This window comes from Schistocerca gregaria, chromosome 4 (assembly GCF_023897955.1).
Source record: "Schistocerca gregaria isolate iqSchGreg1 chromosome 4, iqSchGreg1.2, whole genome shotgun sequence".
Classification (NCBI taxonomy): domain Eukaryota; kingdom Metazoa; phylum Arthropoda; class Insecta; order Orthoptera; family Acrididae; genus Schistocerca; species Schistocerca gregaria.
In genome coordinates this window covers 756,657,161-756,682,966 of record NC_064923.1, presented here as the reverse complement: position 1 = coordinate 756,682,966, position 25,806 = coordinate 756,657,161, and the positions used below count along the sequence as shown (strand labels likewise).

General features: G+C 41.1%; 2 protein-coding genes across 2 annotated transcripts in view; one reads left to right on the top strand and one right to left on the bottom strand.

Moving 5' to 3' along the window:
* LOC126266717 (uncharacterized) overlaps positions 1-25,806 on the bottom strand; it is a 252,508-nt gene that overhangs the window by 193,008 nt on the left and 33,694 nt on the right. The gene's annotated exons all lie outside the window — the stretch shown is intronic.
* Positions 13,010-25,806, top strand: part of LOC126267903 (uncharacterized) — a 171,494-nt gene continuing 158,697 nt past the window's right edge. The window contains exon 1 of the mRNA XM_049973213.1: positions 13,010-13,225. The gene's annotated coding sequence lies outside the window, so the exon portion shown is untranslated. The remainder of the gene's footprint in view (positions 13,226-25,806) is intronic.

Genomic DNA, 25,806 nt, shown 5'->3' with positions numbered 1-25,806 from the left:
ACAAACATATCAGCCAACACTGACAACGAAATTGAGGTTTGGCTGCTGTAGCGCACAATCCTGAGGAGAGTGCACGATACACTGCATGCGATTCTGGAAAATTTGTGTGGAAAATTTTGCATAGGCGTACGTTTTATCCATGTCGTATCTCACTCCACCAAGAACTGTGCGAGAATTAGTTTGAATGTCGCAGTGAATTCTGTCGTTTTGCACTTCAGCCATAGCAACGTCATCCTGACCGTCTACGTTACATGTTGCTTAAGGAAGAAACTTTATTCAGGCAACGTGGTCATGTGAATTTGGAGCATATGCACTACTGGTCCGTGAAAAATCTCCACTGGTCTCAACGATATTGGGGTGTCGACGTTTGGTGCGGTATCATTGGTACCCGTATCGTCGGCCTCTATTTTTTATGAGGGATCATTAACCGGACGGCGATATCCGTCATTTCTACAAGATACTCTGTCCTTTCTCATGGAGGACGTGAGACTGCAAACGCGTCTATCAACGCGTTTCCATCATGAAGGATATCGCGCACACTACGCACATGTTTCCGGTGACGTTGTGGATACAGTGTTTCCAAATAGGTGGATGAGGCAAGAGAGATCGGATGAGCAGGCCAGCCCGGCCCCCCAACTTGAGGCTGTTTAACTTGTTTCTCTGAAGCGCAGTGGAAGAGTGTGTGTACCACCAACACCCGATGACACCAGAGGATATGCAACAACGTATTACCACGTGCGGCAATATCTCTGGAAACATAGTAGAAGATGGAATCATAGCAGAAATATGGAAATTAAATGACAATAATCTCACACACGCAACGCACAGAACTATATTAAATATTTGGGAAACTGAACAAATACCTGCAGAGTGGAAAAGTGCATTAATTCACCCTCTCCACAAAAAAGGTGCATAAACCAATGCAAATCATTACAGGGGAATTTCACTGCTCCCTGTAATATACAAAATTCTTTCAAAGGCCCTGTTAAACAAACCAGAAGTGTGAGAGGACCAGTTAATAGGGGAGTATCAGGCAGGGTTTCACAAAGATCGATCTTGCATCGAGCACATATGGAACTTAAAACAATTTTGCAAATGAGAAGATGAAGAAATACTGTGATAACTTTTGTCGATTTTAAAAAGGCTTACTATTCAATAGATAGACAAACATTATTCCACACTTTAGACGAGTTCAGGATTGACAGTAAAACTAGGTCAATTATTCAACAGGCATTAACATTTACAACTTCCAAAGTTAAATTCATGCGAGAAACATCACAAGCATTTCATATCCATACTGGTGTTCGCCAAGGAGATGGAATGTCCCACCTTCTATTTAATATGGTTCTGAAAAAAATTGTGAGGACATGGGAAAAGGAAATAAAAGGAATTCAGCTGGGATTAAAGAAGAGCAGAGTGAGAGAGTCAGGGTGAAGTGTCTGGCTTTCGCGGACGATCTTGCCATTATAACGAACAATATAGAGGAAGCCAAACCGAAATTGGAAAAACTACACAAAATCTCACAGAAAACTGGGCTTCAAATCTCCTACGACAAAATACAGTATATGGAAAACAAACCTGTACATAATCTCCTCCCCATTACTATCCAATACGGGAAAGTGGCACAAGTTGCCAACTTCAGATATCTGGGAGAGATAATCCAACCATCGGGACTGAACTCAACAGCCAATAAAGACAGAATCTCCAGATTACAAAAAGCGTATAAGCTCACTTAGAATCACCATAATAAGAAATCTACTTCTGTCAATGCGAAACTAAGGCATTACAACACAGTATTCCTACCAGAAGCACTTTATGCTGCAGAAACTACAGTGATTCATGGTCATACGAATATCAGAGAGATTGAAAAGCAGGAAAGAAAAATTATGAGGAAAATATATGGATCAGTGTTTCGGGAAGGAATCTGCATTAAAAGGCCAACTAGAAATATTTAGAAAGACACAGAAACAATACAGACACCATTAGAAAGAGAAGGATGAAATTTTATGGACATATCAGCAGGATGAATAAAAGCAGGCTCACAAGGCAAATCTTTGAGACAGTAAACAAGAGCAAAAATAAGACAAAGTGGATCATTGAAACAGAAGAAGACATTAAAGAACTAGGGATCACAGAAGACAACAAGCAATAGAGAACAGTTTAGAAACATCATACAGAAACACACCTTAAACAGGAACATACAGAGAACAGAACGGGAAGAAGATGGTCGGAAGAACGCAAGAGAGAACACAGTGAACGTATGAAGAGAATTTGGGAAGAACGAAGAAAGAGGAAGAAATCATCACTACTCGAGTTCAATCGCTCTCTTAAAAGGGAAAATAGAAAATAATAACAATAATAATAAAAATAGCATTTTGATTAAACTCGACGCGGTTAATTTAACGGCGTGATTCCGCGTGTAGAGGCAATTTGATTCTATTTCATTTCCAACGAAACACCGAGCCGTCTTCTTGGCATTCTGCGAACTGTGTAGTTAAAATTTGCTTTTTGTGTATATTTATTATTATTATGTAGTATTTTGCCTAGTGGCAGGTCCCTGTCTCGGTATGGAGAATTTCTGATTCCACTGTTCCCTGTCTTCAGCTTCTTCCTTCAGTCTGTTGTATCCCCTTCCATCTTTCATGTCGTTCAGATGTTGAATTCTTCTTCTTCCTCGTCTTGCGTTTCCTCTGAGTTTCCCTTTGATGACATCATGTATGAGTCCATCGTGTCTACGTACATGTCCAATCCAGTTGGCCTTTCTTTGAAGAATTGTACGCAGAATACTTCTCTCCTACTCTTCGCAGTACATCGTCATTTTTTATGCGATCCGTCCACTTCATCTTTTCCATTCTCCTCCAGCACCACATTTCAAAGCTCTCTAAGTATATTTTCTCCTTATTTCTCATGGTCCATGTCTCTGCTCCATACAATGCAATGCTCCAAATGTAGCACTTTATCAGTTTTTTCCTCAGTGCCAAACTCAACTTGCTGGTCAGCAGAGTCCCCTTCTTGTGGAAAGCAGCTTTGGCCATGGCGATTCTTGCTCGGATTTCGTTTGTGCAGTGGGCATCCATTGTGATAAAACTTCCCAGGTACTTTTTTTGAAATGTGGTTAGAATGTGAGAAATTATTCGTCTCATTACATATTCGTCAACTACTTCAATCAACTGATCTCAAACTGCTGGGATACTTGCTGATATTGTACTTTTTGGCATTTTAAACAATTACTGCAGACTTTTATATGAATAATTTCTCATAATGAGTCGTCGTTTACACCCAACCGTTCTTCAAGAGTTAATGATTCTCTAAGCTTCTTCGTATCTATTTTATTTAATTTCAGACCGATGATGTAGGATATTTAAAATCTTCTCCTGCAGTCACGCGATGAAGGTGATGATTTTTCAGCCAGTTACACTACTATGTCCCTTATAAGCTGGTGCCCTCTATTGGCATTGCTGAGGGAGTAATTATTCACACCGCCGGCGAAGACCATGTTTTGATTTATTATTATTTTTAAGTATAGCAACATCGTGTGGGCGGACACGGGTGCTGCATTTCGTGCGATTCGTTGTATGTAACCAAAGGTCGAGACAGACAACCGTATCGCGAACCATCCTGACGCAACTGTCTCGCAATTCAAGCCCTGCGCACTGTAAACGTGACGTCATTGCTAGCAAGAAACGCGCGGGCAAACGTCTCACAGAGCAGGAGCTACGTTGGCAGCAGCAGCGGCGGCTAACGGAAAAGGAGTCTGTAGTTAGGTAATGTTATTACAGTGCTTTTTCTGGCGCTGAAAAACAGCAAGCTACTGACGCCGGTGGTGTGACGAGTGTCACATGACACCTGGTGGAAAAAGAACTTCCGAACTATCTGAACTGCGAGAAATCAGCAGCTCACTGAGGCAATTTAAACGAGCTACGCTCCTGTTAATTACGTGCATTTATATAAAACTTGATTATTTGTTATTATTATTACTGTTACTGAACACATGATGTCACAGGATCTACGTGACACGTCAAACAGAAGATATTCGTAAGCACAGAAGCGTATCAACTTCGCGTAACGATAGCCTATATGGTTTAACTGTGACAGCAATAATTAGGAATTTGTATTAATTAAGCCAGATATTGATAAATACAACATATACATGCAGTAAATGAACAAGATGTCACAACTTCACATATCCGGTAACTTCTTTAAGTTCTAATTGTTAGGTGTTAGACGTTCATTATAGTCATATATGACACAGATCTAAAACGACAATTAATAATATTTGATGCAATTTAAGATAGTCGACGGACGAGAAGTTATCTTGTTGCCCTCTCGTGCCCTCTTCTTCTTCTTCCTGACACGTTTCTGCTTACACAGGTCATTCACAGAGCTTCTTGGACGCTTCTTTTTTCTCCTACAGTCTATCGCTTAGCATCTGTTCCCATTGTAGTCCTTTTCGGCTCACATAATCCTTCACCTGGCCTCTCCGTCTTCTTCGTAGTCTTCCAGCTAGTCTCTGCGCTCTCTGAAGTCTTTCTGGCATGCGCTGCATGAAAACAGATCCATCAATCTGCGAGAGACCGCCATATTTATTTTTAACCAATGAATCTACCACAAAGCTGGTCTTAGGTATATTATGAAATTATATAAAACGTAATTTGAATAAAGAGGCGTTTTGCAACCATGACATAACTTGGTTGAAGTCATAACATTTACGTCATAAGCTACCATCACGAAAGAGATTGTCACAGCCGGGGATGGGGCAGAATATCAGACAGTAGCAGAGTACTTGCAGCGATGGACATCAAGTTGTAATTTCAGATGACACGATATTTTCGTTTTGAGTGATGATATGATAACAACACTGATGTCACTCATGTTGGGGTGATTCAAATGTACATTGCATGCGTATCCAGATACAGATATATGTAAACAGGCAGAATACGGCGATGCGGTTGGCAACACCTATATAAAACAACTGTCGCCCATTTGTTTGATCGGTTACTGTTGCTAAAATGGCATTTTATCAAATTTTGAGTGAGTTTGTACTTGGTATTATAGTCGGCGCACGAGCGATGGGACACAGCATATCCTAAGTAACGATGAAGTTGGGATTTTTCCGTACGACCATTTCACGAGTGTACTGTGAGTATCAGGAATCAGGTAAAACATCAAATCTCCGGCATCGCAGAGGCTGGAAATGCAAGAACGGGATCAACGACATCTGAAGAGAACCGTTCAACGTGACATAAGTGCAACACTTCCGCAGATTTCTGCACATTTCAATGCCGAGCTATCAACAAGTGTCAGCAAGCGAACCATTCAACGAAACATCAACGATATGGAGTTTCGGAGCCGAAGGCCCACTCGTGTACCATTGATGACTGCACAACACAAAGCTTTATGCCTAGCCTGAGCCCGTCAACACCGGCATTGGACTGTTGATGACTGGAAATCTTTTGCGTGGGCGGACGAGCATCGTTTCAAACTGTATCGGAGTACTGGTACGGAGACTACCTCACGTATCCAAGGACACTGCTTATCAGCAAGAGACTGTTCAAGCCGGTGGAGGCTCTGTAATGGTGTGGGGCCTGTGCATTTGGAGTGATATGGGACCCCCGATACGTCTAGATATGACTCTGACAGGTGACACGTACGTAAGCATCCTGTCTGATCACCTGCATCCATTCATGTCCGTTGGACATTCCGACGGGCTTGGGCAATTCCAGCAGGACAATGGAACACCCCACACGTCCAGAATTGCTACAGAGTGGCTCCATGAACACTCTTCTGAGTTAAACACTTCCGCTGGCCACCCAGTTCCCCAGACCTGAATATTATTGAGCATATTTGGGATGCCTTGTAAAGTGGTGTTCTGAAGAGATCTCCACCCCTTCGTACTCTTAGGGATTTACGGACAGCACTGCAGGATTTATGGTGTCAATTCGTTCCAGCACTACTTCAGACATTAGTCGAGTCGCTGCCACGTCGTGTTACTGCACTTCTGAGGGCTCGCGGGTGCTGGAAATTAAGAATAAACAAACATTCTGTATGATTTTTGTTTCTTATTCACACCCCCCAATATAACCTCAAATACCAAATGATGGAGCGACTTCAACCAACAATAATTGCATGCGATTTCTTGATTTGGTTTTCTGTCACCTGAACATAACAACAATGCTAGTTGTTTACGTGAGAGTTATCAGTGAATGAGCTTGGTAGCATCTTGTATTCTGCTCACTGTTGTCGGGTCACTCTGCTTCCTCAAATCACGATTACGGCAGTCAAATGTGAAAGACAATCCCACTTACTAACGTAAATGTTTCGATCTGTTAGTGTCATCTGACTTGGATTTTTTGTGCTAAATTTTTATTTGGCAAAACGCATTGTCTGAAACTAGCAGCAAAAGCAAACGGAAAACTGACAGAGGTATTAGTAGAGGGCTTCTGGGAGTCTTGGCCCAAATCGATGACATCGACATCAGCGTTCCAGAAACTGACAGCATCAGCCTCAGCTTTCTCAGAGTCGCGTATAAGATATTCTTTCTCCTCTCCCTTTGCCAATAGCATGACGCTGAGGGGCCTCTAGTGCACCAAAGACATACAAGCTCGACCCCACACCCTTCGATTCATTTTAGTTTTCATAGTTAGATTGCATGCTCACCGTCATTTACCGTCTGTACGTGTGTCCAATATGAAGTGCTGCCAGCAGCAACATTCAGGAAAACGAAATTATCAGTAACTATTCATCTATCTCGTGTGTGTGTGTGTGTGTGTGTGTGTGTGTGTGTGTGTGTGTGTGTGTGTGTGTGTGTGTGTGTCGTGTTTCAATATACTTTGAGCTATGTTATTGTTACAGACAAGGATAGCTAGAATGCCTGAATCATAACAGCAGTAGCATCGGCAGCAGCAGTCTGTTCAAAGGATGCTTTTTCTGTTCCTAATGCTCTTTTATCTTGTCTTTCACAAAACACCCAAAAAGGTTTCATTTATCTTCACGTCACAAGTTGTCCAGTAACATCATGTGGAATTGTGACTAATCTAAGTATCCGAGGCAATTAACTCTTTTTGTATTGTTCCAGTTGTATCTGTTCTAATAGAAAAGAATGGGGCAGCTTTAACGTCATAAATAATTTCTTTTTCGACTGCACGTAATAGAACATCTACCCTTAACACACGAGGTCTGGTCCCTCAAACAGCGCGGCTTTCGATCTCCCTCTGCAAGTTCAGTTCTAGCGGAATGCTTCTAAACCTCACCCACCCTCCTTAAATCACCAATCCTGTAATGTTTTGCTGTCGATTGCATTATTTCCTTCTGTTTGTTGTTGACACGTGGTATTGACACGCGACGGCGTCTCTTAGACCGCACTCCGTGAACTACGCACCTTGTTTCTCCAGTATAGTGCAGAATGTGTTGGCAGTAACATGTCAGTTTTAACAATCCTAAGTCTGATGACATGTTATTCGGTGGATGAAGGGAGATGTCAGTATATCAATAAACAGACGAAAAAGGCGAAGATTTCACAATAGCCAGTAATCATAGTTCTCCTAGCGAACAAGACGTTCTCTCAGAGGAAGAACTTAAAAATATCTGTGATGGGGATCTTTCTGTTTCTTCAATAAGCAGTTGAAGTGTTAATTAAAATAAAATGTGTCCTGAGTGATGATAAAGAAAAATGTAGATCGCCGCACTGGATGCCAGTTTTGCAGTTTCTTTTTATACCTATCGAGTATAATTTTTATGTGTAAGTTTAAACCCTGCAATTTAGTTTTATGTTAACATTTACTTGCTACAGCAACGAACTATTAAAAGAAAACACACAAAAGTTTTTGATTTTGTATGGTAAAAGTAAAATGCTGCAGATATTATTTGGTGCAATTAAATTAACAGATTTAATGAACAGTTAAATAATTGTAAAAATAATTAGTACCTAACTTAAATTAAAAATTTCGAATGATTTGCACCTTTCTCGGGCTAAACTCAGCGGTCCAGAGACTCCACCTTAGTATATGTTACAGAAAAGTCACCTCGTGAGTTAAGGGCTTATTAACTAACTTTGAATTCTAGAATGAATTTTTCACTTTACAGTTTCCAATTTCCCCTCTCAGTCCCCGAAAAACTATTATTGGATACCAGTCTTAACGTCACATCAGAATACATTCAAGGACCTGCTTCCGTATGTTCTGAGTTTGCTTCAATTCTGAATCCATATCTGCCTAAGTTATGTTTTTCTTACTTCACGAACTGGCAACAACGCATGCGTCAAATGTGCATAGCTAGTTTCGTGTCGCACTATGACTTTTCTTTTACCTCCGATCTTTAACCCATTCCCTCCAAGCTGATAACGATTTCTGTCCTCCAAAGAGCCAACATGATTTACAGCATTCAGAGTCATTTTTAGATTTAAACAAACCGCAACCGTTCTCCTCAATTCTTTCTTCTGTCAATGTGAACTTCTTGTAATATTTAGTGGAGACGGATCCGTTTTCCTGCTTAACCTGTTTGGGGAAGGGAGCCGCTGGCCGATACGGATTTTGTCCAACAGAGAACTTCTAGTTTCATCTTCTGCATCTAAGTGATAATCTGCACGATCATTTGAATTATCTACAATATTAATGGGCTTAGTTATGTTTGTGGAGATTCTGTTACAAGCTTCTTTGTCGCAATGACAACTGCTGTGGTGTTGTCACTTTTGATTTCAGAACCGCACTCATTTGTGACACTGCTAACTTTTGTAACCACGGAGCTAGCGCTACCACCAGGAAGAGAAAAAAATTATTGTTTTCACTAACTCGTTTGTTTCTTTTCTAATTATTGCTTCTTTTCTTGTGCACATTTAGAAGTTCGTGCATTTATTTAAAAGGTTTCAATTTTCTGCAAAAGTACATACAAAACCACGAAAAAACTTTAAAGTGTTCAAGTCCCGTTCGAAAAATATCATACTACTTAATGACACACTTAAATGACACACCTATTAACTTCCCGCGGAGCGAGCTTTTCTAAACCTGAATTGACTGCTGACTGATCGTTATTGCACCACATCTTATTGGATAACTGTCATTGTTGTCTAATAAACGAGTGCGTGATACAATCCGAAACACGGACACAGCAAGAAAGAATAATTTTCTTCCTAAATGTGATATTTTAGTACACTTTTTCATCGTTGTGATTATTTTGTAATATTAATATGCGCTGCTCTTTTGTGACAATTGAGTAACATGCTAACAAAACCAAGTGTTACGACAGACAGCAAAAAGAGGCATTGTTTACATACCCTCACAGCTGTGCTAAAACTCAATGTTGATCGGTTCTACGAAACCGTATTGATCCTTCCATTTTGGAGAAGACTGGCACTTGCCTAAACTGTTTACCTTATACACATTCCTGTACTTACATTTGTGTATTTATATTTTTTTATATTTATTTTTAATCTTAATAATTAAAAGATTTTATTTGGTTTTTGGCGGGCACTTGAAGTAGCGGGCACGTGCACATTGCAGGTCCTCTGTTGCTAAGATAATTAGTGTTTTTGATATTCAGAAAGACCTTACCTAACGAAAGAAACTAAATTTTGTAAATCGATCTGGTGGGGTGGCTGGTATACTGCGGTACGTAGTAAATTCTTATATGACATACCTGTCGAACACGGGCACTCGTTAACTCATTGGGATCGCATTCTGGAAGATAGTCGTTCAAATTCCTGATTTCGGTTGCCTACGGCTTCCATTAATCGTTTAAGGCAAATGCCGGAATAATATGTTTGAAAGTCAAAAACGGGTTTCTTCCCCCGTCCTTTCCCCATTCCTAGCTTGTGATCGGTCTCTACAGACCTCATCGTCAACGTGACGTTAAATCTTAGTCTGCCTTCTTTTAAGTTACACCGTTTGCTTCATCAATCACACTGAGCTGCAACCGTCTTCGCAGCTGTTTAGCTTTCTCACTATTTCACTCCTATTTATCGCGGAGTAAACGTAATCTTGTGTGACAGGTTCCATCAACTGCCATAAAAGCATTTGTATTAAATAGAAACGTAAAGAGCTTCATCGCAAGGTCCTGCTGAGAAAACGTGAGTGCAGTGTCAAGGTGCTGAAAAAGGTTCCATTTATTTTGCGATGACATATTGCAAATTAAATACACTGCGACTTGTTTTTCTTTGATATATTCCGAATACCCAAGAGAAGAATGTGATGTAAAAAGGATGCTTTCGTATCCCGTTTAAAACTTCTACTGCATTTGTATCGATACCAAATGAAGCTGAACTACGAAACCAATCCTTGTTTGCTTATGGTACTGCTTCTTATTCGTCATATTTCCATCTTTCAGGTCGCAAGTACAACGTTATTAATGTTCCGCAAGAAACTTACCTACTCGTTCTTTGTTAGCACATAAAAGTATGCACTAAGGAAAGGAGCAAGGCATGCTGTTGTGTCTTGAGCACGTCAACAAAGTGGACGATTGTTGAAATGTCAACGAACCAGAATTCATAGGGACTGATAGGAAATTTAACATCAAATGATAGAAATAAAACCACTACAATAAAAGCAAACAGAACTTAAGTTTACGATCTGATCGATTACTACACCCGTAAACGACGCAATCTGGCATTTTGATGAAACAACTACGTCTCCACACAATCAAAGCTCCAGATGCTATTTGGGATACGACCACGTAAGCCAGAAGATACTTCCAACGGTCGAAATTGGACGCGAGCACATTAGAGTGGCACTGGGAAATGACACCGCGGTGAACCATGGTGCTATAAATGCGGTGAACCTAATGTTTTTGGTCTACATAATATCGCGGACGTCCTCTTCAAGTTTGTGACGTAATGGCAGCTCTCTTCTTTTTTTATCTTCATGGTTGAGAAGTGGTGGTGGTGGTTGTTAGTGTTTAACGTCCCGTCGACAACGAGGTCATTAGAGACGGAGTGCAAGCTCGGGTTAGGGAAGGATTGGGAAGGAAATCGGCCGTGCCCTTTCAAAGGAACCATCCCGGCATTTGCCTGAAACGATTGAGGGAAATCACGGAAAACCTAAATCAGGATGGCCGGAGACGGGATTGAACCGTCGTCCTCCCGAATGCGAGTCCAGTGTGCTAACCACTGCGCCACCTCGCTCGGTTGGTTGAGAAGATCTGCTGTGGAAAATGAACTGCTTTGCTTAGAAGCAATTGCAGCTGATCTCTTTATCTCCCGAAATACTTGCAAAAAATAAATTTTAAAATAATTGGATCTGTAATTTATTAAATTTGATTTGAAAGGATTTTCTCGGGAACTGTACTAACGTAAAGTTCTTACTCAGCGAAGCAAAGGGTAATGAAACCAAACTGCACAACAACGCTTAATAATGCCATATTGCCACACATCGCTGCCTACCATGCAGGTAGCCGTGCTGCATGCACGAATGGCATTGCGATACAACAGATTGCTTGGGATTTCCATGCAATCAGAGACCGATCGCTGTGATTTGCTCACACACATAAAACACATATAAACATAAAACTCAAAACAGCATTTTCTACCAAGGAATAAAACTGTACAATAAATTACCAAAAGAGATTAAAGAAATTTCAAAAATACACTTATTTAAGAAGGCAGCTAAAAAGTACCTGTTATGCAATACATTTTATACATTGAAGGATTACTTAGATAAAGCAGAGTAGGGGTTTGATAAAAAAATGTTATACAAACAAATAATAATAATAATGATGATTATAAAACATCCAATATTCCACATAACACCTTCACTTTATTATTTTTCTTCTTTTTTCCTTTCTAGAGACACTCTCCCCTCAAGCTATGCATAGCACAATACTAACACCTCTTCCTCTTTCTGAGTTCAACATCTCACTCATTATGAAGGGATGCTGACTCAGTTTTTCAGGATAGCAAATGGGAACTTGCAGTACAGAAAATGGCCCAAGGATCACCTGTGTGTGTGCGTGTGTGTGTGTGTGTGTGTGTGTGTGTGTGTGTGTGTGTGTATGTAGTGAGTGAAGTGTTATGAAACAATGTGTGTATAGTGTGTGCAGTGACTGATAGTGAAATATGAGTGAATAGTGTGGCATTACATTATTTAATGAGTTATTTGTAAATAAATTATTGTATACCAGGAGTAAAATCTAATGATTGTCTCTAACTAGAAGTCTGTAAATATATGTGTATACGAATTAGCTTATTGTAAATTGATCTAAGCTTGTAAATACTTTGACATGTCCTATATCCTTGTAAAAAGAGATCTACGGATGAATAAAACTACTACTACTACTACTACTACACGAGCGATCTACCGAGCGGTCTATTTTTCATGTGTGTGTGTGTGGGACCCTTTACATTTGTGTCCCACAGTCTTTGATTTTCAACAAAAGCTGGTTGAGTATTATAAAACTTGTCATCCGGAGACTGATAGCCGAAAAACTGAATTTCTATTGTGGGTGTATGTCTGTCTTAGACGTCACAGTGTTTTCAGTTTCTGGCACGCAGGAAAGTAAATTTCCAGAAGTTCTCACAATTGATAGTTATATGGGACTGTACATATGAACACAGACCTTCATAAAATCTATTCCTCGATTTAACCGCAATAATCATATTAGTTACTGTAAACATCATGTATTATCACTTTTATCTGTTGTACTTATTCTGCTTCCTTATTGAGCCGTAGTTCGAAGCGCTTTTAGCAAAAAGAGTTATTACATAAAAGCGTAGTTGTTATTATGTAACGAAGCTCTATTTTAAATTTAGGCTGGACGGAAAAATCGCAAATCGATTTTCTGAGTTTATATACACGCACATCGAAACTTTGAAATAAAGTAATTTACTATTTTTCTGCGATAACAGTAAAATTCTGAAGATAATCAGAAGACGAACAATAAATTTCTCATTAAAATAAAGCAATGGGCTAGACGAAAGGTATTAAAAAAGTCATGCAAATTTGTTCGTTGCTTATATCTTGTGCCAGCGCATATAAAGATTCTTTGGTGACAAAACATTAGCAAGTGCATAATTTCTTTGGCGATCAGTTGCCAAACATATTTTTGTTTCAGTTCTATCTGCTTCACTTAGTCTTAGTAATTTTACTGATTGGCCAGCAGCACGAACAGGGCCGGATGAGCTGGGTCATTTTTATTTGATCCACAATAATGTATATTTATGCAGCGAATAATAAGGTATTTCGCGAGAAACGGATTCTCGCCTAAATTTGCAGACCGCGGTGACAGCTGTCGTCGTTTCGAGGTAAGCATAAGGGATATGGATATATCTTTTATTATTTCCGAGGGCACCGTTACGCTGTTGCATTCAGTTATCTTCGTATTTTGCTAATGTAGTGAGTCATTTGGAGAGAAATTTCAGAAAAGCCTCATTTTGTGAGTCTTCTGTATTTGGTATAATGATTGACATATATTATTACAGTTTTTTTCATGAACGATAGTTATTTGCTGTGTATTTGACACAGTAAGATGCACTCTCCCCTACCATCATTTGCTAGGCGAATGTTTGGAGAAAGATTTGAAGAGTTCAGTCAAGAAAAACATTGTTTATAACCGACACTCGTTACAGAAATCAAAAGAAACGTGACGTATCATTGATACTAAAGATAATGCGTAGATTTGAACCGACCGCAGCTTCTGCACAGCGTTCGCGAATGGAAAAGGGAGGGGATGATATAATAGCGGTATCTGAAGTACTCTTTGCCTCGCTCTGTAACTTCAATTGCGAAATGTGGATGTAGTAGCAGACATTTGTAAAGAACTTTATAAATATAGCTAACCATTATTAAAAGGAACTGGTAAATTCTTCACATCAAAATATACCAGGGTTTACCTCAGTAGCTGCAAAGCATACATGAAATAACAGTGGAGGTCGACGAACGAATAACTTTTCAAATTATTTTCAAATCTAACATCAGATACATTCACATTCGGGATGGTCAGAAAGTTTGTAAGGGTGTTTCAGGGGAGGCTGCACTGAGCAATACGTGTTAAGAAACTGTAGAATATTATGAAAAGGAAAGTTACCACTCACAGCGGAGATGCTGAATCGCAGATAGGCACAACAAAAAGACTGTCACGAATAAAGCTTTCGGCCAGTAAGGCTATCGTCAAAAAAAAAAAAAAAAAAAAAAAAAAAAACCACACACACACACACACACATGTGACTGCAGACTAAGGCAACTGAACCACAGTTTCTTGAGACTGAAGTCGTGTGTGTGAGTGTGTATGTGTGTGTTGCGTATGAGTCTGTCTCTGTGTCTGTGTGTGTGTGTGTGTGTGTGTGTGTGTGTGTTTGTGTGTGTGTGTGTGTGTGTGAACTGAAACACGGTTGCCTGAGACTGCAGTCATGTGTGTGTGTGTGTCAGTTGCGTTTGCGTGAGTGTGTGTGCGTGTGTCTGTCTTCTATTTTGACGAAGGCCTTGCTGGCCGAAAGCTTCATTTGTGAAGTCTTCTTATTTTGCGTATCTGCGACTCAGCATCTCCGCTATATGGTGAGTGGCAACTTTCCTTTTCATAATACTGTTACATTAGATACTGGATTTTCCATTGCTGAAGAAATTGTTGACATTGAAGTTAGCCAATCAGGCCGTTTTTGCGCGATAATTAAAGCAATTGAATACGCGTAAAATGCGTTAAGGCACAGAGTTACCATTTCTTCAAATCTTGTTACCAGTTAAAAAGTGTCTTTTTCGGAAGTGATAAATTTAAGCCAGGTGAGAAAAAGCTACGTTTGTTTGCTTTGAGCAAACCATACGAAGAACAAGTTTGGCGACATTGTCTCTAGCAGGCTGCTTCAATTTCCGTGCGCGGAAACGTGATTGGTTGACTTCAATGCAAAATAACTTGGAACGACACAACGCATGGAATTTTTCGTACTTAACGATTGTTTTCCAACCCCCCCCCCCCTCCCCCTGCAACACCATTCAAGGTTTTTGCACTGGTTGTGACCATCCTGTACATTCCCTTTCGCTGGATGATTTTAAGAGCGAAACTTAAAAACACAGGACTGGGCAATTTCCATGAATGAATGTCTTTCGAATGTACGGGCCCCTAACGAAATATGTCGAAATTGCGAATCTATTTTAACCACACGGCTCTGATGGCGCGGATTATGGATATGGTTTATGGCTTCATTAGCGCAACGACAAAATAAGAACGTTTCCTAATTGGAAGTGACAATTAAATACAAATGAAAGTAGTAGCTTCACTTACTTTACTCGTCAGTGAAGTATTCTTCATGCAACACACTAAACATTTACCAGGATTCGCGCCACCAGAGTCTTGTGGTTGACATAGAGCCTCACAATGGGTATATGGGGCACACGCGTTTGAGAGGCAATCATCCTTGGAGAATGGATCAATCAGAGTGATTCGTTCAGTACATACTTTTTGTGCTCCAGGCAGCAAACGCTAGTAGGCAACATCAAGTGCCTCTCGTTGAGGATACTGAATGTTAAATTGAAGCAAAATGCCTCGGTTCCTGTCAAACGAAACCGAAATCAAACTGTTATATTATTTTATTTGTTGTGATGTTTTATGTTCTGTTGGAGTATTATTTAGGCAAGATTTTGGTTTGTACTGTTGACTTTCAAGTGATGTACTGTTTACCTAAACTCGTCGTTTGGTTAATATGCTGAGCGACGTAATCTTGGTAAAGCGCTGTTAACGCTGTTTGATTGCGAGTTCTTGAGTCGGTAAAGAATCACTGTACGATTGCAGTTTCGTATGCCACGTCTCCGGCGTCAACGTAGATATCTAGAATACTCTAGATATTTATGAGAATGTAATTGTAGAAGAAAAAGTTATTTAGAGTCTCATCTGTTAATCAGCTGAGATAAGCTCTTTCTTTGTTCTGATATAATACAATATATCTACAGGGTTTTACAAGAAAATACGGCCAAACTTTCAGGAAACATTCCTCACACACAAATAAAGAAAAGATGTTATGTGGACATGTGTCCGGAAACGCTTAATTTCCATGTTAGAGCTCATTTTAGTTTCGTCAGTATGTACTCCCTCGATTCACCGCCAGTTGGCCCAATTGAAGGAAGGTAATGTTGACTTCGGTACTTGTGTTGACATGCTACTCATTGCTCTACAGTACTAGCATCAAGCACATCAGTACATAGCATCAACAGGTTAGTGTTCATCACGAACGTGGTTTTGCAGTCAGTGCAATGTTTACAAATGCGGAGTTGGCAGATGCCCATTTTATGTATGGATTAGCACGGGGCAATAGCCGTGGCGCGGTGCGTTTGTATCGAGACAGGTTTCCAGAACGAAGGTGTCCAGACAGGAAGACGTTCGAAGCAATTGATCGGCGTCTTAGGAAGCACGGAGCATTCCAGCCTAAGACTCGCGACTGGGGAAGACCTAGAACGACGAGGACACCTGCAATGGACGAGGCAATTCTTCGTGCAGTTGACGATAACCCTAATGTCAGCGTCAGAGAAGTTGCTGCTGTACAAGATAACGTTGACCACGTTACTGTACGGAGAGTGCTACGGGAGAACCAGTTGTTTCCGTGCTATGTACAGCGTGTGCAGGCACTATCAGCAGCTGATTGGCCTCCACGGGTACACTTGTGCATGGTTCATGCAACAATGTGACAATCCCCATTTCAGTGCAAATGTTCTCTTTACGGATGAGGCTTCATTCCAACGTGATCAAATTATAAATTTTCACAGTCAACATGAGTGGGCTGACGAGAATCCGCACGCAATTGTGCAATCACGTCATCAACACAGATTTTCTGTGAACGTTTGGGCAGGCATTCATTGTTGGTGATGTCTTGATGGGGCCCCATGTTCTTCCACCTAGGCTCAATGGAGCACGTTATGATTTCACACCTGTGCTGCTAGAACATGTGCCTTTACAAGTACGACACAACATGTGGTTCATGCACGATGGAGCTCCTGCACATTTCAGTCGAAGTGTTCGTACGCTTCTCAACAACAGACTCGGTGACCGATGGATTGGTAGAGGCGGACCAATTCCATGGCCTCTACGCTCTCCTGACCTCAACCCTCTTGACTTTCATTTATGGGGGCATTTGAAAGCTCTTGTCTACGTAAGAAATCACAGGAGAGTATACATAAGAAAGGCGAAAGAAAACGAAGTGACATAACAGTCATAAAAGTACAAACGATAAACTTCTTGTAAAACAGACTAATGTGGGAAAGGTTAACACTGCCCTGGAGGAAATACAAAACACGAATACACAAACATGTCAAAATTCTCAAGGTTTTCTTGAATGAAATTAAGAAATAATGTATATAAAAACGAATTAGGGCTTACTATCCTGTCACTACTAGCCCATAATGGCCCAAGGTTAGTAAAAAATAGTGCTTAATGAAATAAATCACTTGTGACCGAATACTGTAAATGAGAAGATATTGTATGTACAACATACTACCCCCTTTTTCTTTGTCTATTGAAGCAGGAGATACCAAAACACAAGACAAAAAGTTCGTGGCGCCATCCACCGGTAATGCTGGAATTAAGTATGGTGTTGGCCCACCCTTAGAGTTGATGACAGCTTTCACTCTCGCAGGCATACATTCAATTAGGTGCTAGGTTTCTTGGGGAATGGCAGCCCATTCTTCACGGAGGGCTGCACTCAGGATAGGTATCGATGGCAGTCGGTAAGGCCTGGCACGAAGTCCGCGTTCCAAATCACCCAAAATTGTTCTGTAGGATTCCGGTCAGGACTCCGTGTAGGCCAGTCCATTATATGGAGGCCTGGCACGAAGTACGCGTTTCAAATAACCCAAAATTGTTCTGTAGGATTCCGGTCAGGACTCCGTGTAGCCCAGTCCATTATAGGGATGTTATTGTCGTGTAACCACTCCGCCATATGCCGTACATTATGAGCAGGTGCTCGATCGTGTTGAAAGATGCAGTCGCCATTCCCAAATTGCTCTTCAACGGTGGGAAGCAAGAAGGTGTTAAAACATCAATGTAGGCCAGTGCTGTGATAATGCCACGCTAAACAACAAGGGGTGCAAGCCCCCTCCATGAAAAACACGACCACACTACAACACCACCGCCTCCGAATTTTACTGTTGGCACTCCACACGATGGCAGATGACGTTCACCGGGCATTCGCCATACTCACACCCTGCCATCGGATCGCCACATTGTGTACCGTGATTCGTCACTCTACACAATGTTTTTCCACTGTTCAGTCGTCCAATGTTTACGCTCCTTGCACCAAGCGAGGCGTCGTTTGGCATTTACCGCTGTGATGTGTGGCTTACGAGCAGCCGCTCGGCCATGAAATCAAAGTTTTCTCACCTCCCGCCTAATTGTTATAGTACTTGCAGTGGATCCTAATGCAGTTAGGAATTCCTTTGTGATGGTCTGGATAGATGTCTCCCTATGACACATTACGACTCTCTTCCACTGTCGGCGGTCTCTGTCAGTCAACAGACGAGGCCGGCCTGTACGCTTTTGTGCTGTACGTGCCCCAGCACGTTTTCACTTCACTATCACATCGGAAACAGTGGACCTAGGGATATTTAGGAGTTTGGAAATCCCAGGTACAGACGATGACACAAGTGATACCCAATCACCTTACCACGTTCGAAGTCCGTGAGTTCTGCGGAGCGAGGTCGCTGGTATGGAGTACCTGGCAGTAGAAAGCAGCACAATACACCTAATAAGAAAAACGTATGGTTTTGGGCGTGTCCGGATACTTTTGACCACATAGTGTAAATGTTGCTCCGCAATTAGTGACGAAAAACATCGTATTCATAAAAGTGTCGATGACTTGAGGTACCGAGACATATTTTTGATAAAAAGATTAAAGTAGGTGTTCTGTATCGATTCAAATCGCTCAATACCGAGCGAGCTGGTGCAGTAGTTCACATACGTAGGTAGTGGACTCGCATTTGGGAGGACATCTTTTTCAATTCCCGCTCGACCAGCCACATTTTTCTCATTCGCTTAAGGCAAATGCCAGGTTGAATCCTTTCTAAAGGGCACGGCTGATCTCCTTCCATAAAAAACAGTCCGAGCTAGTGCTCCGTCTCTTAATAACCACTTCTCCATGGGATGTTGAACTCTAATGTTCCTTCCTTTTTTGTTTCCATTCTCTCCATCTCTCATTTTAAAATATATAATATAGTAGGGAGCGATTTCACCATGTACGGGAAGAATAATACAAGCGTTAAATCAAGCAGTATTTTATTCTCAATCCAGATGACAATTTTCAAAAAATGAAACATGAAATTACAGACCAGATTATCAGAAAAACAACTGAATGTTACCCAAAAATAAATTAACTCCTACGTAAACTTCCCATTCTCCCTCCGTACAATCACTCAAACCAATATTTTTTATCCAGGCGTTTCGCTGATGATTTGTTACGTTGACTTTGAGAAAGTATTGCCTGCCTTTGAAAATAAACGCTGGGAGGACATTGATGTACAGCATAGCTTATTCAACTGGGGGGGGGATTAAAAGTTCCATACCTTCTAAGCTGTAGAGGACGAGCTTGCAGTGGTTACACAAATGTTGCCAAATATAGGCCCATTCCATCTATTTGATCATAAGAGCAGATTTGCGAGAAGTGACTGCTCGATACAACCAATACATTTGCAGTGACAGATACATAGCTCTCTGTCTACTGTCTTATTATATTGTAAAGTAAATAATTTTACCTTGATGTTGTGACGAGATGTTTTCTTAAACTCTTTTTCATCTTCGAAATACTTGCAAAATACTTCAACCTTTGGGGATATATTCTACACCTCACTTCATTACCATCAGGTTTACGAAAACACTGCCAAGTGTCACTTTTGATACACCATTTTCTCCCCTGATTCAGTAATTCTGGCACTTGCACAGTTTTAAAGAACAATAGAGAAATAGAGCAGCAAGTCAAATCGTGAAAACAAGGGGAGTCTAGGTGCACGAGCTGTGATAGAAAAGTTACACAGATTGGTGAAGCGTCGCTGTGGCTCCCCAACACACCGCTCGTTCGATTGTTGGCTTATCGGTGCCGTTCCATTGTTGGCCTATCGGTGCTGGCGCTTTCAGTCGTTGAAAATGGAGGAACAGATTCATATGGCCAAAATTTTCGGTAAATAATAAAAATGAAATAAATCATTACTTCGATCATTAGATGCGATACCTGCTATTTAGTATCAACACGAGCGAAAGTACTCAGTATCAAAGAAATGTCGGCACTTTTTGCATGTCTCTGTGCACGTCATAATGGACGACTGATTGCTGTTTCTCGAAGCTTTCTATTCTCTCCTAAGACTGTTAAGTGACCTACGCACAAAAGAACACAGCAGGCAGGTCCACAATGGAAAAAAATGATGCACTTTTTGCCATTCAAGAACTTTTGAAATGCACGTGTGTAAATCGGCACACAGTGAGACATCGAACAGCTGCAGGTTCGATCCTAATAGTAAAGTAATATATCCACTGAAGAAACACTGCAGACAGTGAATAAAATTAAGGTATAGGCGTTCCTCTCATTCTATCAGATTTCAGATAACGCGTTTAACGTAGTGTCACATCATGATGTAAAGCAAACGCAGGGCTTATAAATTGTGGACGCGTTCGGTGTGTGGGAACTCAAGCTTAGTTACAAAGCATGTGACAACTTTTCGATCGGTACTTTGAAGTATTCTAGTACTTTTGCAGAGAGATTTTAAATGAAATGTGGCATGTAAACCAAGGCTCGTGGAACAGTACGTTTGCTGCGGAATATAGGCGACCACAAAGCATCAGAATTATGTATTATGTCGCGCAAACAGAACATCAAGTGGAGTGACTCAAAACGTAGGATTCATGGAAGACTGAGGGGTGTGCTTTTGAGTAGGTCACCCCAAGTGAACAGTTACTTGGTCCAATTAATCGTCCTCACTGACGGGAGAAACATTACATTAGCGGCCACTTTTTGTGGTTAAAGTAGATGACTATATGGCGGATTATCTGCCACACACGCCACGGCCGTAGGGCGGCTATTCAGCAGTGGAGTTTCTCATTTGTAACACAACAAGGAGTGTCCAAGAATATCTAATGCCCCAATCTCGTACGTGGTTTCCTTTGCGGTTGCGCTGCACTTGAATATTCAACTAGCAAATATAGGTGTTCCCCATACGCTTTGTGTATATATTACGAACGTACCCTTTCCACTTTATTATCGCCATCTAACGTTATTCCTAGATATTTACTCGACATAACAATGGTCAAAAGTTTAGTTTCAGAGCTGCAGTCCCTCAGAAAAGTGTTTTTGCTTCTCGCATTATCTTCTATAATCTGCGTCCAAAGCGGGTTGACGTTCACTATAACAAGTGGAACGATTAGCTTCGTGGTGTTTGATATCTATGAAACCATCCAACGGTGATATTTTCCTGTAGATAACATCAACATAAGAAAATTATTTTCAAGAGCGCTCATCACTCGCCCTCTCTGTATGTTGTCTGTTTTCCATCTTTGCAGCTATTTCCAAAGGAAAGAAAAGGCATACAAATCGGGTAATGTTTACAGACTTCTCTGGCAGATGGACAGCCCACAATATAGCAGCACCCTATTATCTTATTTGAAACATGAGAAGAATGTATCATGAGTTTTGAATTTTTGTATAATGTCTGGTAAATTAGAGAGGAGCATCTAACAATGCTGACTCACATCATACTTCTGTTAAGTGGTAGCCGATGAAATTTTTCCGATTATTAATTAATCTTGATCAGGTATCTTTTCTTTATTTCCTTGTGATAAATGGAACGTAAAGACTACAAAGGTAATTTTTTATTTGTATCCTTGTCATGAGGGAGTGACTGAATGCCATTGATAATAACATATTATATTGCACCTCTATAGTTTCAAAAATTTGAAGTCACATTCACTACGTTTTAATGTTGGTTAATGGGCGTGTATTTTACAAGTCAGCATCTGATCAGAACTATCAGTATGACCACCTATAGCAGATATGGCTCATCTGGATGGCTTTTATAATATTTTTGACGGGTCAGGAACGTAGTGCTAAGTTCAGCATGGCCTTTGGATTCCCCAGCACAATTTTGTATTTTTTTACTACTAACAGAAATGATACGAAAATTTGATTGTGATATGGATCTGGAATTCTATAGTAGGAACAGAAAGAAAAGGAAGAATAGTAGGTGGATATGAACTGGCAGAGAGGAATGAAAGAGGAAGCCGCCTGCTAGAATTTTGCACAGAGCATAGTTTAATCATCGCTAACATTTGGTTTAAGAATCATGAAAGAAAATCGTATACCGGAAGGTTTCAGATTGATTATATAAAGATAAGACAGAGTTCAGAGCTAGATTTTAAATTGTAAGAAATTTCCGAGGAGAGATGTAGACTCTGCACACAATTTATTGGTTATGAACTGTGGATTGAAACTGAAGAAACTGCAAAAAGATAGGAAATTAAAGACATGGGACCTGAAGGAAGCACTTGTCAACGGTTTACTAAAACAGGAACAAGGAATACAGTGGAAGACGGATGAGTAGCTTTAAGGCATGAAATAGTGAAGGGAGCAAGAGATCAACTAGGTACACTACTGGTCATTAAAATTACTACACCATGAAGATGGCGTGCTACAGACACGAAATTTAACCGATAGGAAGAAGATACTGTGATATGCAAATGATTAGCTTTTCATAGCATTCACAGAAGGTGGGCGCCGGTGGCGACACCTACGAGCTCACATGAAGAAAGTTTCCAACCAATTTCTCATACACAAACAGCAGTTGACCAGCGTTGCCTGGTGAAACGTTGTTGTGATGTCTCGTGTAAGGAGGAGAAATGCGTACCATCACGTTTCCGACATTCATAAAGCTCGGATTGTAGCCTATCGCGATTGCAGTTTATCGTATCGCGACATTGCTGTTCCCGTTGGTCGAGATCCAATGACTGTTAGCAACATATGTAATCGGTGGGTTCAGGAGGGTAATATGGAACGCCGTACTGAATCCCAACGGCCTCGTATCACTAGCAGTCGAGATGACAGGCATCTTATCGTCATGTCTGTAACTGATCGTGCAGCCACGTCTCGATCCCTGAGTCAACAGATGGGGACGTTTGCAAGACAACAACCATCTGCACGAACAGTTCGACGGCGTTTGCAGCAGCATGGACTATCAGCTCGGAGACCGTGGCTGCGGTTATCCTTGACGCTACATCGCAGACAGGAGCGCCTGCGATGGTGTACTCAACGACGAACATGGGTGCACGAATGGCAAAACGTCATTTTTTCGGGTGAATCCAGATTCTGTTTACAGCATCATGATGGTCGCATCCGTGTTTGGCGACATCGCGGTGAACGCACGTTGGAAGCGTGTATTCGACATCGCCATACTGGCGTATCACCCGGCGTGATGGTATGGGGTGCCCTTGGTTACACATCACGGTCACCTCTTATTCGCATTGGCGGCACTTTGAACAGTGGACGTTACACTTCAGATGTGTTGCGACCTGTGGCTCTAGCCTTCATTCGATCCCTGTGAAACCCTACATTTCAGCAGGATAATGCACGACCGAATGCTGCAGGTGCTCTACGGGCCTTTCTGGATACAGAAAATGTTCGACTGCTGCCCTGGCCAGCACATTTTCCAGATCTCTCACCAATTGAAAACGTCTGGTCAATGGTGGCCGAGCAACTGGCTCGTCACAGTACGCCAGTCACTACTCTTGATGAACTGTGGCATCGTGTTGAAGCTGCATGGGCAGCTGTACCTGTACACGCCATCCAAGCTCTGTTTGACTCAATGCCCAGGCGTATCAAGGCCGTTATTACGGGCAGAGGTGGTTGTTCTGGGTACTGTTTTCTCAGGATCTATGCACCCAAATTTCGTGAAAATTCACATGTCTGTTCTAGTATAATATATATTGTCCAATGAATACCCGTTTATTATCTGCATTTCTTCTTGGTGTAGCAATTTTAATGGCCAGTAGTGTAAAAAGAGAAGGCCTAGGCGAAATCATTGGATAACAAAGAGATAGTGAATTAATGAGAAAATATAAAAATGCAGCAAATCAAGCAGGCGAAAGGAAATATAAAAGACTAAAACTGAGATTGACAGGAAGCGCAAAATGCCTAAGCAGGAATGTCTAGAACCATATCTCTCATGAGGGGAAAAATAGATAGGGCCTAAAGGCAAATTAAAGAGGTCTTTGTAGAAAAGAGAGGCAGCCGTATGTGTATCAAGAACTCAGATATAAAATCAATTCCAAGCAAAGAAGGGGAAGCTGAAACGTGGAGGAAATATAGAGGACCTACACAATGGAATTGAACTTGAAGGCAGTGTTACAGAAACGGAAGAGGAAGTAGATGAAGATGAGATGGGAGGTATGATACTGCCAGAATTTGACTGAGCACTGAAAGGCAAGTAGAAAGAAGGGCCACGGAGTACATGACATTCTGTCAAAATTACTGATAGTCTTGGGAAAGCCAGCCATGAAAAAATTGTTCCAAATTGTTTGTAAGAGGTATGAGACAGACGAAATACCCTCAGACTCCAAAGAAAAACCAGCTGCTGACTTGGGCACGAAAGGGAAGCAGTGGTTGAGAAGAGGGTGAGACAGAGCTATAGCCTGCCCCAGACGTTATGCAATCTGCACACTGAGCAAGCAGTAAACTGAGTAAAAAATAATTTGGAGAAGGAATTAAAGTTCAGGGAGAAAAATAAAAGCTTTGAGGTTTGCCGATGACATTGTAATTCTGTCAGAGACAACAAAGGATATGGAAGAACAGTTGAACGGAAAGGACCGTGTCTTGACAGGAGGGTATAAGATGATCATTCACAAAACTAAAACAAAGATAATGGAATATTGTCGAATTAAATGAGGTCATGCTGAGTGAATTAGAGTAGGTAACGAAACACTTAAAGTAGTAAATGAGTTTTTCTATTTGGGGAGCAAAATAACTGTGTACTGGCAATGGCAAGAAAAGCGTTTTTGGAGAAGAGAAATTCGTTGACATCGAATATAGACTTAAGTGTTAGGAAGTCTTTTCTGAAGGTATTTGTCTGGAGTATAGCCATGTATAGAAGTGAAACATGGAGATGTTAAACAGTTTAGACAAGAAGAGTATAGAAACTTTTGAAATGTGACGCTACAGGAGAATACTAAAAATTAGATGGGTGTTTCATGTAACTAATGAGGTACTGAATAGAACTGGGCAGACAAGACATTTGTGGCACGACTTGTCTAAAAGAGGGTATCTGTTGAGACATGTTGGATCACAAGTTTAGTACTAGAGGGAACTGCTGGGTGTAAAAATCACAGAGGGACGTTCAAATGGCTCTGAGCACTATGGGACTTGACATCTATGGTCAGCAGTCCTCTAGAACTTAGAACTACTTAAACCTAACTATCCTAAGGACATCACACAACACCCAGCCATCACGAGGCAGAGAAAATCCCTGACCCCGCCGGAAATCGAACCCGGGAACCCGGGCGTGGGAAGCGAGAACGCTACCGCACGACCACGAGATGCGGGCTACAGAGGGAGGCCAAGAGATGAGTACATTATGCAGATTCAGACAGATGTAGTTTGCAGTAGTTATTCGAAGATGAAGAGCCGTGCGCAGAATAGAGAAACATGGATAGCTGCATCAAACCAGTCTGTCGGACCGAAGACCGCAACAACGTAAAAATGCTATCTTAATTTGTACATTTATTTCGTTTTGGACCAAACGTAGAGGAAGCCAAGAACTTGATATTCCTGCCATTGTCAAAACTTATTCTCTGGTTAACTTCACTATCCCTGCCAGACACAGCAGTTTAGTTATCCCGCGTTTCTTCTCCTGGTAGGCGTTACTACGTGTTAGTACAACG